This window comes from Haliotis rubra, unplaced genomic scaffold (assembly GCF_003918875.1).
Source record: "Haliotis rubra isolate DU_JTF1 unplaced genomic scaffold, ASM391887v1 Scf113, whole genome shotgun sequence".
Taxonomy (NCBI): Eukaryota; Metazoa; Mollusca; class Gastropoda; order Lepetellida; family Haliotidae; genus Haliotis; species Haliotis rubra.
Window position 1 is genome coordinate 413,940 of NW_025765037.1, and position 18,821 is coordinate 432,760.

Genomic DNA, 18,821 nt, shown 5'->3' on the forward strand with positions numbered 1-18,821 from the left:
AACTAACGGGATCGGGTGGTCAGGACTCGCTGACTTGGTTGACACGTCATCGTATCCCAATTGTGTAGATCGATGCTCATTATGTTGATCACTGGATTATCTGGTCCAGACTCAATTATTTACAGACCGCCATATAGCTGGAATATTGCTGAGTGCAGCTGTGAAACTAAACTCACTCACTATTTCTGCCTGGGATGCCTTAATTGCTCCAGAGTTCAAACAAAATTTGTAATATTGGAGTGAATTGTCAAAAAGTACAGAAAGAAACTCATTTGATCCTGCTGACACTGGTCATGATAAGATGTGTCTGACTGAGTTAGCCAGGCCTGTAAATGGACCTGGGCCAGTGTTCCATGACCTTGTAGATGCCTTGCACTTGGCGGGTAGGAAGCCTGTATTTGAAATGTGTAGTTCTGGTTTAAAGAAAGGTAAATTGAATTGTCTGTAAGCTGAGCAGGATAATGTCGTTCACAGCAGTGCATACACATGTTGTTCCTCTTAACACCGGAGCTTGCTGGGCGCTGACAGACAGCATTGCCTCATCCTCGGTCCGTCTGAATTGGCTTCAGCATGCCAATGGGAGATGGACTGCAGTGCATCATGGGATAGCAGCTCATCGCGTAATGGATTTACCACTATTCTCATCACACATATCGGTCCTTATACATCTAACTTGATGCTTCTTACAAGAGTCCTGAGTAATAGGCATGTTTTTTCAAGTCCCAATTTACAGATTTCTTGACGACTCTCCGCAGAGTACTGCATGTAGTCATGCGTTGATATGGGGATTACTTCTCACTGATAATGACCGGAGTCCATTCCACAAAGCGATCTTAACGCTATGATGATCCTAAGCCAATGTTAAAGCATTGGAGTTACCGTCACTTTATCGTAAGATCTCTTTGTGTAGTGGAGCCCCGTCACTGTTTGTGAATGTGTTGAGACTGGGAATGAATATTAGCTTAAAAATGTCAAGCACTCCATACTTGCGTTTGTGTTGTCGCGTTATGCATTAGGAAATCTTCCACCTGGTATTAGTGATGTTAGAATGCGGAGATACAGGATGGAAATGTGACAGTGATATGATGCACTGGTTTACAGGGATGTACACTGATGCTTGAGTTGCTGAAAGAACATCCTTATGATCTCAACAGAACTGTCATGGTAGGATGTGACTGAAAAGGAGATGTATTATATGTTGTCAGATGAACCTCTCTGAACCTCCGAGTAAAGTGATCGATACAGAGTGTTGCTGAATGGTTCGTGCTGTTACTGAGGCCAAACAAACCATAATTTGTTTCTGAATTTGAAGCTGGTTAATATTTACCAAAGTAGAGAACTCCATCGCATCACCGTAAACAATAAAATTTATTCCCCGGGAGGTAAATATAGCTCATGACATCACTTCCACTATCTTATATGGCAACAATGATATGCAGACGACCTAGTTCAGATGGAGTGGGAATTGTCCTATACGAAAAGTAAATACTATAGCAGGTACTTGATGGATGGGGGTCAGACAGTTTCCAAAAGATTCCAGAGTTTAATGTTAATATTTCTGCTGGATAATACTTACGAAGATTCGATACATCCTGCTGGTTTCCAAAAAGTAAACAAGCGACTGACGTCTGGCTGTCAATTTACATATGCAAATCACCGCTAGGAGGCGTGTCTCGCACGGGAAACCAGAAATACCATTTGCCACGATACCATGAATGCCACATTACAACGAGGTCTGAGTATAAATGCCTAAGATCTGCATCGCTTCGGGATTTCCTCCTACTGTTTGACAAAGGAAAGTATACGCCATGTTTGATGGTGGCAAGAACACGCAACAAACAAGTAATGGGTAGTTGATGTTAGTGACACAGTTGTTTTTGATCTTTGTACTGTTTCAGAGACTTTTTGTCTGCCTTGCAACCTTTTCATCCCTTTTGCAATTTTTGGGTGTCCAACTTTAAAGTATTAACTTTGTGTTGCCGAGCAGTTTATGTAATGTAAATGTATAAGAAATATTGTTCAAGTGGTTTAAACCACCTCATTCACTCCAGTAATACTCCTGGACTTTACACATTAGATTGCCAGTCTGACCAAGCTTTCTGTGATCTGGTGGTGACTCTCATTGCCCACAGTACCTTCAGCCTCCACTTCAAACAGGGCGCTTGGTTCTTATTAAGGAGATGACGGGTTTTACCTAACCTTTAGAAGCCAGACAGCACTTTGTCTGCAGTTCCATCAGTCAAGACCTCTATTATCGCCAGATTAGCTCTCCGTCTTTTTATTGGTCCTCACCTGTATCATGTGGATGGGTTATGTAAAATCCCAGGTTTGACTGGTTTTGATTAATTGATTTTGCGACAGACAAATTTATTCATTGACAGAGGAACGTGAAATCTAATATCGCAGGTTATGGTAGACATGCCTTTCCATACTGGGCACTGGTGAGGGGATGCTGACTGATGTTGGAGTGTTGGAAGAGCATCTGATGGAATGATTTCCGGGTTGTTGTTTTTTCATATTTAATGGATGTTTTGGAATTTACAGTGTTTGTTTGTCAACATTGTACCTGCTCCTTGAGACTGCCTCTGTGGTCTAGCAGATAGAGTGTATGCCCATAGATTCGGAGGTTGATGGTTCAATCCTTCCCACTCCATACCAAAAGATGTTTATAGATGGGACTGGTTATCCTGCTGGGCAGGCGTGGTGAGGTAGCCTAGTAGTTAATACGCTTGCTCGTCACGCTGATCACCTGTGTTCGATTCCTCACATGGGTACAATGTGTGAAGCCCATTCCTGGTGTCCCCCGCTGTGATATTGCTGGAATATTGCTTAAAGGCGTCATTAAACTAAACTCAATCACAATTATATTGTGCAAAGACTGCAACGGTGCATCAACGGTGACTATCTACCTTGATGCTATTTTTTTTGCGTTACAAGCTTCTGTATTGGTCGGCAACGTAAACCCATACTCATGGGCAGGAAGGGAATCAACCCAGGACCTACTTGCTTGGAGTCAATGGACTGTGTCATTGTCAGGGATGAGAATTATCCACGGATTTGATCGCGCTGGGGTCGTTGGATCTGACATGAGGAGCTACGGCACCCAACACACCTGTCTTATTATCCCGCGCAACAACAAAGTTGTGGGGGATACAGAAACGAGTTCCGTCTGTGCGTCCATCCGTGCATCCATCCGTGCATCCGTCACACTTTGTCCAAAGCATATCTCCTAAACTATTGGTGATATCTTAACCAAACTTGGTACACATATCAACCATTATCCCTAGATGTGCCTTTTAGGGGTTAGACCCAGATGGGAATTTTATTTTTTACGGTTTCCATGGAAACATGACTTAGGCTGTAACTATGAGGATGTCATCTTGTCTGGATCAGATCTCCCAAACTATACATGCTAGCTTCATCAGATTTGATACACATATCAAGCATGATCCCTAGATGTGCCTTTTGGGGGTTAGACCCTGATATGAATTGTAGTTTTTGCTGTTTCCATGGAAACATGACTTAGGCTGTGACTATGAGGATGTCATCTTGTTGCATTTTCCATGGCAACAAGTTAGGCTTCAACTGAATTTGGTGGTAGTGCTCCTTTCTGGAGCAGATCTTAAAACCTTTCAGTATTCTCCTTCCACTTTGTTGTATACACTCCAACACATAGACATAATCATAATTGGTAGACATATTCATAAAGAGTATTTTGCCATTGTGGGGGATATTGATGACTTTGTCTTCTTGTTTTCCTGGTTTTTTTACTCATACCCATTCCATTCATATTAGTATTGTATAATTCTTGAACACCTATTTGTTTTGGACACATTGACGTAGTATTTAGATTTTGAAAGTTAAAACATGGCTAGAACTCTCTTTAGTTCAGAGTTCGTCACTGTAGCTACTAGACTTAGTGTTTTTGATAATTTCCTGAACAAAATTAAAATATTGATATGAAATTGCAAAAAAGTGAATGAAGCACCCATAATATGTTAAATCTCTTGCTAATAAGAAAACAGCATCCTGAATATTCAGTTCAAGCTTGTAATTGTGTAAATATCTATCAGATATTTTTCCTTTTGATATTTGATTTTGTGTGAAATTATGACCAACTGGAATATTGTAGTGAGTGAGTGAGTGAATTTAGCTCTACACCACTTTTAGCACTATTCCAGCAATATCACAGTGAGGGACACTAGAATTGTACCCATGTGGGGAATCGAGTGTAGGTCTTCGACGTGATGAGCAAACTCTTTTACAACTAGGCTCTCCCACCGCCCCTGGAATATTGTAAATCTTTCAGGAATCAGGAAAATTTAAGGTGAGCTGCAGTACCTATGCTTTCAAGGTTACAGACAGGTTTTCAACATAGCCTTGGTATCAGTAAAACCTCAGTGGAGAACATTTTATTTCTGTTTTGAGAGAAAACTCAGCGTTAAGACTGAGTAGCATTCCCAATCTTTGATAATTTATTGCTTTGTGCAAACAAGCCATGGTAACATAGTGTGGTTTTAGGATAGTAATGATTCATCATTAATTTTGTGCAAGTGATAACATGTAAAGTGATACAAGTCGTACCATGAAGCCATTTATTAATGACATAAAATTATATCAGGTATGTGGGTAAATCATTAAAACTTATAAAAATTGCAGATAGGATTGCAGAATGGAGAGTATCAGTTGCTTGATCTAAACATCCAAATCCTCATCTATTATAGGTGTAAGGATTCTGAACATGTGACATCACTAAAATTCCTGGAAATCGAAAGCCTTAGTACCCATGGGCCCCCTTGTTTATGCATTCGACAATCAAAACCTAACATCAAAGTTCCTATCAATACAGCTAAAGCTTCTCATCATGTGTAACTATATGACAAATGGAACATTCCTGGAAATCCGAGGTCACTCTGGGACCCCATGCCATAACCCCCAGAAATAGATACTGCGAAACCTCTGTAGTTAGAAGTCAGGCCCAAGTAAATCTCAGTTGTCTTCCCAAGATGTGTCTTAAATGATGGACTGATTGAGATTCATATAAAGAATTAGTTGTCATTAATGTATGCTGACTCAAGTACTTCTGGTCACAAGCTGGGGTCTGTGTCATTGGCGTTGATGGCATTGATTGTGCTCATGCTATTGACCATTGGTTAGAATGACTTAGTGGGCGTGGCCTAGTGGTTAAAGCGTTTGCTTGTCACAAAGACACAGGTTTGATTCGCCACATGGGTACAATGTGTGAAGCCCAATTCTGGTGTCCCTTGCTGTAATATTGCTGCAATATGGCAAAAAGTGGCGTAAAACCATACTCGCATCACATCGCATCGCATCACATCGCGTCACATTGCATCTCATAGAATGACCCAGACTTGCTTATTGACAGGCTACATTGATGTGGTTGGTCTGTTCTTGACTAGGACAAGAACACTATCACTCCACTCTCATACACTGAAGGTTTCGTCGAGGCAGAGACGGGTAAATTTACGATGGCTCTCTCTACATGTTCCGCGATAGAAGGAATGTTTTATGAAATAGTGGCAATATAATTATAGCTTATCAAGCCTCATTGATTACATTTATTGACCCTCACGTCATAGTTGGTGTTAATTCTGGAACAGAAACCAATAAATCCTGAAAGATGTAGATGAACAGTTGTAGAAAAACTCTCTAGGGGGGCATAATTGAATGAAAGACGTTTTTACAACCTGCAAAGTGATTATACTTATTTAAAAATGGATATCTAAAAATGTGTGAAATGAAGAAACACTAAGGCCCCAGTCCCTTGTAATTGTGTTGATGTCAAGGAAGGAAATCAATGCAAGCCTACTTAGCTTGTTAAATATGGCAATTATCAAGACGTGAATTGCCAATTTGTGTCTTCAAGAGAAAAAAAGAATCCTGCTGGCTCTGATTTTTTTTATGAAGAAATCTCTTCGAGTCATGCGTTACGACGTGCAAATCTTTTTAATTTCCCAGTTTTTAAGCCGCCAGTCCAGTTGCTCTGTGAAGGTTATCTAACATGATTTCTTGAGATGTTCCTGCAGATTCAGGTTTTGACAACATCGAGAGATCTTTGAGAAAAATACAGGACTTGGAAATTCAGCCCTTTTGTAGGTGTGATTGACAGTAGCAAGTCTTGACAGTGTTGAATCTTATTTTCCTGGCGCCAAACAAAACTTTTTAACAAAGTTCTTTTCATTGCAGCATGTTTCGTAACCTTCAGAGGTTGAATCAATAACTAACTTTTTGATTATAATGCTTCCTAAAATGCATGTATTTAAGCCAAAGGTCACTGCTTTACAAAAAATATTGAAATGCCCAAAGACCTGCAACACATTGTTATATATTAAGATTTTATCTGATTAGGATGGACGGAATGAATTCAACATTTTGTCTCATGATGATGATTGGTTTGTATTCAATATTCTCTGATTACAATGGGAGAAAGTAATTCAAGGTTTTCATGATTACAATGGAAGAAAGTAATTCAAGGTTTTCATGATTACAATGGAAGAAATTAATTCAAGGTTTTCATGATTACAATGGAAGAAATGAATTCAAGGTTTTCATGATTACAATGGAAGAAATTAATTCAAGGTTTTCATGATTACAATGGAAGAAATTAATTCAAGGTTTTCATGATTACAATGGAAGAAATTAATTCAAGGTTTTCATGATTACAATGGGAGAAAGTAATTCAAGGTTGTCATGATTACAATGGAAGAAAGTAATTCAATTCAAGGTTTTCATGATTACAATGGAAGAAATTAATTCAAGGTTTTCATGATTACAATGGAAGAAATTAATTCAAGGTTTTCATGATTACAATGGAAGAAATTAATTTCATATTTTGTCAGGATTACAATGGAAGAAATTAAATCAAGGGTTTCATGATTACAGTGGAAGAAATTAATTCAGGGTTTCCCTGATTACAATGGAAGAAAGTAATTCAAGGTTTTCATGATTACAATGGAAGAAATTAATTCAAGGTTTTCATGATTACAATGGAAGAAATTAATTCACGATTTCCCTGATTACAATGGAAAAACTTAATTCAAGATGTCCCTGATTATGATTCAATATTCTCTGATTACAGTGTGGAATCAATTCATATTAGATAATTACAGTGGAAGAAATGAACTACAGTGGATGATCACAACTGCACGAACTGAATTCAAGATTTGATCACAATGGAAGATTTGAATTTAAGAAATCGGATAGCAATGAAGGTTTGCAACAAGGTTTCCCTGGATGGATAAATGAATTTAATATTATTTACTCTGTGATAGCAATGATATGCAGCTTTATACAACATTCTTGAACATCAGCTGACAATGGTGATTTATGGTCAATATGTCTGGATAAGATCGGGTAGAATAGGTCTTCAGCAATTTTGCCATAAAAGGCAATATCTTGTCGTTGTTTACGGGATCGGCTGTGATATAGATGTCACATGTCATCGGGTTCCCAATTGCGCAGATTGATGCTTTATGCTGTTGAACATTCTTGAACATCAGCTGACAATGGTGATTTGTTGGTCAATATGTCTGTTCATAATGATACAGCATTTGATGGACATTACTGGTGTTTGCCATCCTACCTGTCATGTTGGACAATTGCTCTTTGCGGTTTACTTTGCGTTGGTTAGGTGAAATTCTTTGAACATTATGTTGAGAATCATGGCACTTACATTGTGACATGCATGCACATGTGTGTGTGTGTCTATTTCTACTGGGATGGACATATCCTGACGTTTATGTAGCCAACTTAGTATAACATGGATACCACACTCAGAGGGATGATGGGGTAGCCTAGTGGTTAAAGTGTTGGCTCATCATGCCTAAGGCCCAGGTTTGATTCCCCACATGGTGGTGATAGTGCTGGAATATTGCTAAAAGTGGCATAAAACCATACTCACTGACCATGCTCACACTGTCATTCACAATGTACTGTTTTGAAACTGATCCATGCTTGTTTTATCCCCTTAGTGCCAAACACCAGACAGGGTAGCCAAGCACCAGACAGGGTAGCCAAACACCAGGCAGGGTAGCCAAGCACCAGACAGGGTAGCCAAACACCAGGCAGGGTAGACTAACAACTTATCTCTGAAATGAACCGATTTTGCAGGGAAAAAAGTTCATAGCAGAAAACTAAAATATAATTTAAAGGAGCCCTGAGACTTTCTTCATTTTCAGTTGTGGGAATCTAGTCTTGCCACATTTTCTAGACTTGCCATATTTTCTAGACTTGCGTGGGCTTTCTTGGATATATTTGCTTCAGGGTCTGTATGACTGACTACAGGCAGGGTAACGTGTATCAACTTTTAACGTCTTTTTGTACGACAGCGAGGGGATCGAACGACTGATATCCTGTTCTCTGGGAAGGTGCTTTATCCACTACACCATTGTGGTGGTATTATTCCCAGTGCTGAACAAGTAGTGTTGCTGACAAAGACATTTACATAAAGCACTGTTAATTGGGAGGGAGAACGGTTTAAAATGATAATAAAATCACTGTACATGGTGTCAAGAATTTGTTAGGGCATTGGTTCAGCCATCTAAAGTGCTTAAACTCACTGCGCAGTGTTACGTCTTTTAGGCATGTCACAGCCCTGAGATCTGGGTTTTCTACGATTATGATCACTATTTTGTCAACACTGTCACTAATCGTTAAGCAAATGGCAATTAAGCTGAGAACAAAAACTACTGGAAATAGGACTGTTGATATAAGTCACAAAGGTGCCGAAGTTTTTATTCTGACGTGTGCTCTTAAGTTAGATTGCCAAGTCTGATGTTGGTTACATTACGAATGTTTTGTGCATTCAGAAAAAGGAAATCACGCAGCAAAGGGATGTTATTATCTGGTGTTAGTAGTGGAGGCTTGGAAAAATCAAGTGATTTTCATGGAGGCAATAATTTCTGGGAAACTAGAACTGTTTTTGTAAGTTTGAAAAGTCGGCTACCTATGTAGCATTTTAAGTATGCCGTATTTACTGGTTTATGGTGTGCACTGAACTACAATGTGAACCCACATTTTGGGGCAGGGAGTAAATTGCTATTTCACGTAGGGGCAGTGGGGTAACTTAGTGGATAAAGTGTTCGCTAATCACACCAAAGACCTGGGTTCGATTCCCCACATGGGTACAATGTGTGTGAAGCCCATTTCTGGTGTCCTCATCCATGATGTCGATGGAATATTGCTAAAAGCTGAATTAACTCAATCACTGATTCAACGTATACAAGTCACTCAAAAACTTCTTAGCATTGATTCATCTGAACGAACTGGTGTTAACTTAATCAATGAAATCAGGAATTATGAATATAATGTCACTAGGAATGGTTTCCAATTTCATAGGATTTTCATGTTATGCTTGGCATTGTATTATTTTGTGTGCAGAGATTGAGATTATTAGTAAGTCAGATATTTAGAACACTAACTTGATGACATCAGTTCAGATTTTTTGAAAACTGTATATGGGGTTACATGTTCACAGTAATATGGGGAAATACGGTACTGACAACTGAAAGATTTATGATTGTCCTGCAACATGCCACCAATTACAGTTTTCTTTGCAGTAAGCCCTCAAAACCATTTAGTAGAGAATTTTACTATTTTGGCCGACAAAACCTCCCATGCTGATATATTTACAGTGTACAGTATAACATATGATCCATCAGCAAGACTTGCATCACAGGTGAACTGGCCGTCTGCTTGGTAGGGGAAGTATGAATGTCAAGGACAGTTGGAGAAGTTCAGGATTTATCATGATCTGCTCAGTGGGATATTCACTCCCACGTCTGAAGCAATTTTGTATAATTTCTCTGTTGGAGAATACAGTATCAGCCAGTTATGTTATGACAGTGTTATAGCTAACGTTATTGCCTTTGCAGAAGTCAGTTGCATTTTCCTGATAACAGGACCAATAAACAGGAGGCTTTTATGTTCAGTTTTATACTTGTGCTTTAAAGGAATATTTAAATACCCCTAAATTTAAGAAAATAAAAAATCCCAATTTTGAACAAAAAAACTCTTTTTCTGAATTTGGGTGCCGATGATATGTAATCCTTGATAAATCTTTGAAGGTTCCATAATCTCTAGATCATGAAGGAACATTTAGCTCACCAGGATGACACTCTGAGACTATCACACTATCACAATCTCATTGTGCTTCCATCCTTCTGTTCCCCACATGGGTAAAATGTGTGAAGCCCATTTCAGGTGTCCCCTGCCATGATATTGCTGGAATATTGCTAAAAGCGGTGTAAAGCTGAACTCACTTTACTCACTCCATCCTTCTGTTAAATATTTATTGGTATAAAAAGAAAAGAAATCTAATTCAAGGAAATGCGAAATGTCAACAAGAAGGAATAACAGCCTCAGTTCTCAGCCAAAACAGATTCTGTTGCGTTGATGAAGCAAAAACAGTGCTGAATGTTCAGGAAACTGTAACATTAGTATGCTGAACAGCAACACTAAGACATTCTGATTTGCTCATGCCAGTGAAAGTCCTAATATCATGAAGACTTTTTCGTGTGGTGGGCGGAACACCTCCTCCACCCCCACCCTCAAACTCGTGCTTGCGGACAGGGTTCTAGTTTTCCCAGTCAGGATTTGCTTCATGGTACAAAACCAAACCATCAACTCTTCTTCTTAAAATCTTTAACCACAGGAAACAGTTGGATATAATTCTTCCTGATTGTTCGAAGTCTGTAGCATTTCAGTACCTTGTTAAAATTGTGTTAAGATTATTCTGAGATGGACGTTGGACACATGTCATGTAGACAGTGTTCATTTTCAAACAGTGTGGCAATTTTGGTTCCACTTTACTCTTCATTGCTCTTGTCTATTGCCACTTTTTCCCTAATTTTAGTATTTCCCTCACAGGATGTGCAGAGATCATCTGTAAATTGTGTCTGATGACTTGAACAGGCCACGTAAATACCATATGCGATGTTCATCTTGCAACAATACAGGCAATTTCTTTGTCATGGTGTCATGGCTAGTATTGCAAGTACTTGGAAGAGTGTATTTGTCTCAATTAGAAGTGTGAAGGTGGACAAATGTCAACGGTCAATACCGGCCCCCTTTGATCATGGATAGTCAGTAGAGGAAGTCATCACATCATTGATCCCGTCGCGTCTGCCGCCACGGACGATGCTGTCAACCTAACATGCATAATCTTGTAGGATGGTAAGTGATGCCGACTCGTATTGCCCAGAGAGGATGATATTGCTGAGGCATCAGTTGGTAGTAAAATAACTCATGTTTTTTGGATTTTGGTAGGACCAGTTTGATGTGGCGATGCTTCCTTTACTTGTCTCCTGGCATATGAGAATGATTGTCATGTTTACGTCAAAGCTCAAAATGTTGTTTACAATGTTGTTCACAATGTTGTTGGTCCATCAGCATTTCCCATTTGCTCCATGACCAGACAAAATGGTTAATTGGGTTATTTTGGGGCATTCCAGTCGACTCAAAGGCTGTAATTTACAGGTTTCCAGGATTTAAAAAATCAAGTCCAAAGTTCTAAAAATGGAATTCCAAAATAGAAATAGACATGAGAAATGTTTAACATTTCATACTCATAGGCGGAACCCTCTGAATCCCCCCCTCCTCCAACCCCCATGGATCTGCCAATGGTACTCAACCATCAGAGTCAAGAAACTGTGCATGCTTCCAAATTCGTAAAATAGGTTGGGAATTCCCTAAATGAAACAAATTATATGGCATTTGTTTTAGAAATTTACATTTCACTATTGTGTAATAGCTATGTTGTTTTGTGTAAGTGTACTATAGGATACTTATGTCTTGACGCAGTGTGAGTGAGTGAGACAGGTCTCAAATGTATACCCCTTTGGTGCAACCTGCTAGCATGGGAATGCTGTTGGCCAACCCAGAAACATCCAGGCAAACTGGCTTTGGACCCCACTATCAGAGATTTCTGGCATTCACATGAATGAAACTACAAAGCAAATAGTAGTACATAACACAATTGGGTTGCATAAGTCAGGTCATTGGATCATTCAAGTTTTTTACTTTTAAATGCTGTTTTACTTACATAATATAACATCCAAACTCGAAAACACATCTCACATTATCAAATTGTATCCATAGAATTTTAGATTAAGTACATAAAATATGCCTGTTCATAAAATAGATGACAGAATTTTTCAGTTTCTAAAAGAACAAATGAGATAAATTCATTGTATCGTGAAAATTGTGTCTGACACGTTGTGAAAAACAGCTAAATGACCAGACTGGAGCACCATAAATGGTAAATTATCCATACACAGAAACTCCATCTGCAGCAGCCTGACAGGTGAGATATCCCATGTCAGACCGGTATAGATTTACCATTGTCTGGTCGCCACCAACTTCACACGACTTCCTGATGGCCATAACCAAAGGATATGGGGTAGCCTTTGTCTTGTGAGATGTGGACAAGTGGAAGGAGGTCTCTTTTCCTCGACTTCCATCTTTCATCCCGATCCTGTACATATGAAGTAGTATTTGTGATAATGTTTCAGGCTTGGTTTGATAGGGGCCATCGTTTGATCATGTAGGCATCCTTGTTGACTCAAGTAAACCTTGCTGGAATTAGTTTTGTGTCTTGTAGGATCAAAGAAATATGTCTGGTTGTTATTAAGATGGCTGCAAACCTTCCTATCGAAACGGGAGAGCAGCTTTCAGTTATTGAAATGTCAGATTATTCCTGGAGGAGAGTTAATAAGCACCGTGAAACACTCTCAAGTTTTGTAAGGACAGCTCATAAGTTGAGCCTGCTACCCAGCTTCAGCTGGGACTTGGGATTGTCATTAAAAGATCAGACTGTGTAATATGTATTGCTTTTTTAACATTTTAAAATAATTCTGTAGATCTGTTGAACTAATCAAAGTTCATCTTGTATCTTTCAACAGGAGGGTGCTCTTCATTATTTTAACAAGTGTATGTTTATAATTTGCCTGAACTGCTCCCTGGAGTTCCTCACTATCATCCAGTTTAGTGGATCGGTGTACTCTCAGATTCCACTCTCAGCTCATTTGGTAGCATACAACCCAAGCTTCCAGCAAGGTGCTATAAGGTTAACAATCACATTTCCTTCTCAACCTTCCAAGTACCCATTAACTGCTTGGTGAACAATAGCATGTTTCGAACAATCACTTGCCTTGAGAGATATAACATGCTCCATGACACTGATTTTGTGTCCGCCAAGAATGAAGCCCAAGAACTCTCAGGAATAAAACTGCCAAACAGGACTTCCCAAACCCAAGTGGCTTTACTCTATCTAGTTTGTGACCTTTGTGCAGTGTAGAAGACCACGTATCAACGGAAAGGTGAGGTGAGGTGAAATTGGGTTTAACGTCGTGCTTGAGAATATTTCGCTCATATGACGACGTGCATGCATGTGTATGTGTATGTGCGGCTGCTTGTACTAGCCCAGACTGAAGCTGGTTTTATAGTGCTAGCCCACTGAGATACCATGCCGCAGTGAAGCATGAATACCCCACTCAGACACATTATACTGACTCCGAGCCAACCAGTCCTTCTTGTACCCATTAATGCCGACCGCCAAGCAGGGACCAACAAGTACCATATTTTAACGTCTTTTGGTATGACACGGTCGGGGATCGAACCCATGACCTTCCGCTCTCTGGGCGGGCACTCTAACCACTACACCACGGAGGTGGTCCCAACGGAAAGGATGTAACATTGTACATGTGAGTGAGTGAGTGAGGTTTTATGCTGCTTTTAGCAATATTCCAGCAATATGTCGGGGGACACCAGAAATGGGCTTCACACATTGTACCCATGTGGGGAATCAAACCCGGGTCTATGGCATGATGAGTGACTGCTGAAATACCACCCCACTGCCCCTCTTGTATATGATGTCCATCATGATAGACTTTGTGGGTAGAAGATATGTTCCATTAATTACTAGAGAAACTCATCGTACAGTTTCTTGCTTTCACTTGTATTGTTCTTGAAAGGCTCCTCTTGAAATTTTATGAAAAAAATATATATATTTTTGTGATTTAATATGTTTTTGTTTCTAATTTTTGTAAGTGTTAATCACTTTAATTTCTTTGAGGTTCACATCAAGTATTTTTTCTCTGCGCATTTAACACAAGCACTGCCATTTGGTAGAAAATTGAAATCCAATTTCTTTGGATAAAAGGGTTTTGCAACATTCCTACATAACAAATCAGGTTACTTTCTTCAGATCAAATACAACAGAACTTTTACTTACCATCTGCCATTCCTTGGAGACTTGTATTCCTCCTCTGTGGAATACAATCAAACATTCCTCAAACATGATAAACTGTCATTTCGTGAAAAAATATTTGCATCTTCATCAAAGGCAAATCCTTTAGAGAATCACCCTTATCATGGTACAGCAGTTCATTATTGATAACAAGTCGTCCGCAAGTAGCATTATGCATGGGTCATCTGCATGGTCTGTTTTCAGCATCATTCGGTCATAATGACAAATAGTATACGTAATTACCCCTGGGATATATATTATATCTCTCCGGTTACTATGCAGCCAAACAAGGCAATATGTAAATTATTATTTCCTTCAGGTCGTGCTCTTCCATTTCTAGAAGTCCTAATCAACTATCGGAAATCGTGTCTTATCTGTCCCAAGGGACTTTCGTGTTTAATCATTAACTGCCTTGAAGTTCTTTCAAGGGTTGTGTGGAGAAAGTTGCGCTGCATTATTAAATCAGTGTTAAGTACAGTGTAAACAATGTGCTTAGGAACAAAGCCTAAACACTGTCGGATCACATGGTTTCAAAATGGTTGTAAACTGCACAGAATGGTGCTGTGATAGTTCTGCAGAAATAACAGTTGAGATTGACTTCTGTTGGGTTTGACACATGTTGAGTTTGACCTGTTTGGGGTTTGACCTGTGTTGGGTTTGACTCCAATTTGGTTCGACCTGTATTGGGTTTGACCTGTTTGGGGTTTGACCTGTGTTGGGTTTGACCCCAGTTTGGTTGGACTCGTGTTGGGTTTGACCTGTTTGAGGATGTCCTGTGTTGGGTTTGATTCCAATTTGGTTCGACCTGTGTTAGGTTTGACTCCAGTTTGGTTGGACCTGTGTAGGGTTTGGTGCAGATTTAAACAGTGTTTCCTGTATCACGGCATTTCAGCAGAGATGGAAACAAATCCCAAAGTTTTGACATTTATCATTTTGCTGAGCAAGGTAAGTTGCTGACAAACCTTGAAACAATCTGGGTAAGCAAGCGTTGGAACAAGCAGCAGCTCTTCCTGAAAACTTCAGCTCGAGCTTTTCCAATCCATCATACATCTGACCCTCTGGAGCTGCAGTGTTCAGGACACTCTTCAACCCAACCTGTCAGTCTACATCTTCTCTCACCATCCCATTGGTGGAACTCACAGTCATGGATGTGCTGTTAACAGGTTGACAGGATGAGCCCGGGTGACATGGATGATACTGGCAAGTCTGAACTTCCAATCCATGTCTCGGGGACAGAACTCTGTATGGCTAATAAAGGGACCTTTGTTGCCTGGGACTCTTTTAGAACCTTTTAGAATAAAACATGATTCGGTAGTCAATTTATCTGCCAAGATGCCATTGTTGTCAAAGAACATTGTCTAGGAGCATTGTCTGAAATTTATTACATTCTTGTGGCTAGATCCGTTACACAGTGCTGTCTCAAGTAGGGATTAAGGCACTCTCACTTTGAAAACCTGCATTACTGTCAGAGTCTTGGTACAGTTGTGAACCGAATTTGGCACTAAATAAATGAATTATGTAACAGACAAACATATACTCCTTTTATGAATGTTTCAGTTTTTATCATCTTTTACTGTGAAGGACATGATCAATCGATGCCAGACTGATATTACATATTGTATCTTTACCCTGCCTCCGGTCATTGAGAGAATCAATACTTGAATAAAAAACACTCTTGAATATCCTTTCAAATTGCTTGAGAGATATATCAATGGTCCCAGTGATAGGTTTGTCTCGTATTCTACCCTACAGTCAGACTAGCTACCAAGAGATAAATGGTGCCTTTGACAGTAATGTTTGGTCGGTGTAAAGCCTGCTTTCTTGTCTGCAGGACTTGAGTGCACTCTTTATTCCTTGTCTTTATGATAAAATGTACTTTACGGTCAGTGATTATGTACTGTATTATCATTATAAACATTATTATTGTGACAGTCATGTGGTTAATTGAAAAAGTGAGTGAGTGAGTTTAGTTTTATGTCGCTTTTAGCAATATTCCAGCAGTATCATGTCGGGACATACCAGAAATGGGCTTCACACATTGTACCCATGTGGGGAATCGAACCCCGGTCTCTGACGTGCCGAGCAAACGCTTTAACCACTAGGCTAACCCACTGTCACAAGTGACGAAGGGGTGAGTGGGTTAGTTATACAGATTCCCACCTAAATGTTTTGGTGAATGCTCTAACCACTGGGCTTATCCACCACCTGGATGTGAAATGTCAGGGTCACGTCTAACTTTTGACGTAAGTTATATTGTGTCAAAGCAAAAGGATATAGGTTTGGTGTACGGTGATGTCAGCACCATGTTGTTGACGTCCATGGTGGTGTTTGACTGGAAGTGTGTAGCTGCTTCTGCAGTCTGTCCAAGAAAATGATGAGTTTCTCACAAGAGTGTGCTCCAAGCACTGATGACTTCAAACACGTCACTTGATCCATATAATAACATCATCATGTTCTTGCATCATTGTTAAAGGAAACTTGTGTCCCATAGGTGCTGTAAATTGTTTTTCAGAGTTTATCCCTTATTTTTATATGGAATTCAATGTGTCCAAATTAAATTTTTTTCTCTGAATATCAGAATAACCAAGTAAGTATTGTTCACAGCGGTCATGACTGAGATATTGTTCAGAGCCATTATAACTGAAATATTGTTTGGAGCGGTCATGACTGAAATATTTTTCGGAGCGGTATTATACCCAGCTCACTCACTCGCTGACAAAAACCCAGAATTACTCTCAGACTCAAGATCAACTCACTGACTGTGTTTATTCTGTTGAAGGACCTTTAATAATGTTTTTGCAACTGATGTTCAGATATCCGTTACAAGCCTGACCCATGTACGTTGATGTGAACTGCTGCATGTTAGGACCAGCTGGCTTCTTGGTTGTCTAGTGCATGTAGATATAAACACATACCGCCCACTGCCTCATCAGCGATGACTGTCGTAAACTCCCCTTGCAAGGAACTCAGTGCTGGATATAATTAAATTCATGACTAAAAAACTGCCCGCCAGGATGTGTCATTACACATGCAATGGTACTCTGGTAATTCTGATGTACAAGGCAGGGGTCATGTATTTGAATCTGTGGAACTGTGGACTCTGTAATTCCTCCTAGTGCTTGCCAGCCTTTGTCTATGTTAACATGACCATACACTCCAGATCCTGAACCAGAAGGGGTGCAGGGATGGGAAATATCCTCCTCCTCCCGCTTTTCTTTTTGAATCTCTCAGATGATTTTATGTCAAAAAGAGTTTATTGATGTGCATATGGTGGACATATGGGACTCATGGCAGCTAGTTTAAAACCAACTCACTCACTTCATCTCCTTAAAGCCAGTTTGACCTGTGAAGATCCCTGTTAGAATTGGCCTTCAGCAACCCTTGTTTGTCGTAAGAGGCGACTAATGGGATCAGGTGGTCAGGCTCACTGACTTGGTTGACACATGTCATCATATCCCAATTGTGAAGAATGATGTCCTTGATGTCAGTCAGAGGATTATGTGGTTCAAACTCAATTATTTACAGACTAATGGTTGTCCTCCTGAGAGGGTACATAAGCCCCAAAACATTCAAAGTCAATTTAAACTTACCAGGATTTTAAACGTAGTATTCTTGTTATTTTATTTTGGCTAACATTTTGTACAATCGCCAACGGATGAAGGGATGTTGTAAATCCAACTAGGGTCCATGCAGGTAGCAAAGGTACTGTAAGTCCCCATGGTCCCTTGTATGGTGAACTACCTTCAGTTGTTGGTGATCTATAGCCTATTTTTATATTATGTTGTCCTCTATAGTTAAAATGTTTTAGATTTAATTACTAGTTTTACATTTATATATGTGATATTCTAGTTGTTTTACTGTCCTTCGTTGACAGGATTTTATACTCTACCTTTAATTATTGTTAATATATATGTTGTTTTAGTCACGATATGGCTGAAATATTGCCATACTCACTACATACTAATGGCTGGATTACTGCTGAGTGTGGCGTTGAATAACAAATAAAAAACAATTGATGCTTCTTCTATGGTGGAGGTGACATATGCTCATTTCAGGTAATAATGAGTTAATGAGTTAGGTTTAATGCCACTGAAAACAACGTTATGTTGGAAACCCACTTACATGAAACCGTGAGCCCAGAAAACGCAGTTTGAGTGAGCCCCAAATCACAGGTGCATACCCTAGGGACGCAACTCTGCAAAGTAAATTAAAAAAAGTAATATTAGTTGTGAACTAAGATTTCACACAGCCTCAGGTACTTCCTTGATATATCGGATCTTGATTCAGTCATAACCAACTTTTTCTAATTACAAACTTCGTCCGAACCAGTTCCATCATCAAATGACAGATCACAGAACAAGGGAAATAACCATCTTGATTCATGAGATCAAACATTTTGAATTTGTAAAAGTCCTGTATGTCCCGTCAGGGATAATTGATTTCCAGCAGTTTAAAAGTTAAGATTGCAACCACCGAGCACTTATGTTATCTCACATTCAGATGCAGTGTATCAGAAACTGAAGCTTTTCCTGTAATGGCTTGTAACGGATGATTA

The 18,821-nt window shown here is 39.5% G+C and overlaps 1 protein-coding gene across 8 annotated transcripts in view; it reads left to right on the forward strand.

The window, feature by feature from the left end:
- LOC124291154 (poly(rC)-binding protein 3-like) overlaps window positions 1–18,821 on the forward strand; it is a 380,920-nt gene that overhangs the window by 91,854 nt on the left and 270,245 nt on the right. The gene's annotated exons all lie outside the window — the stretch shown is intronic.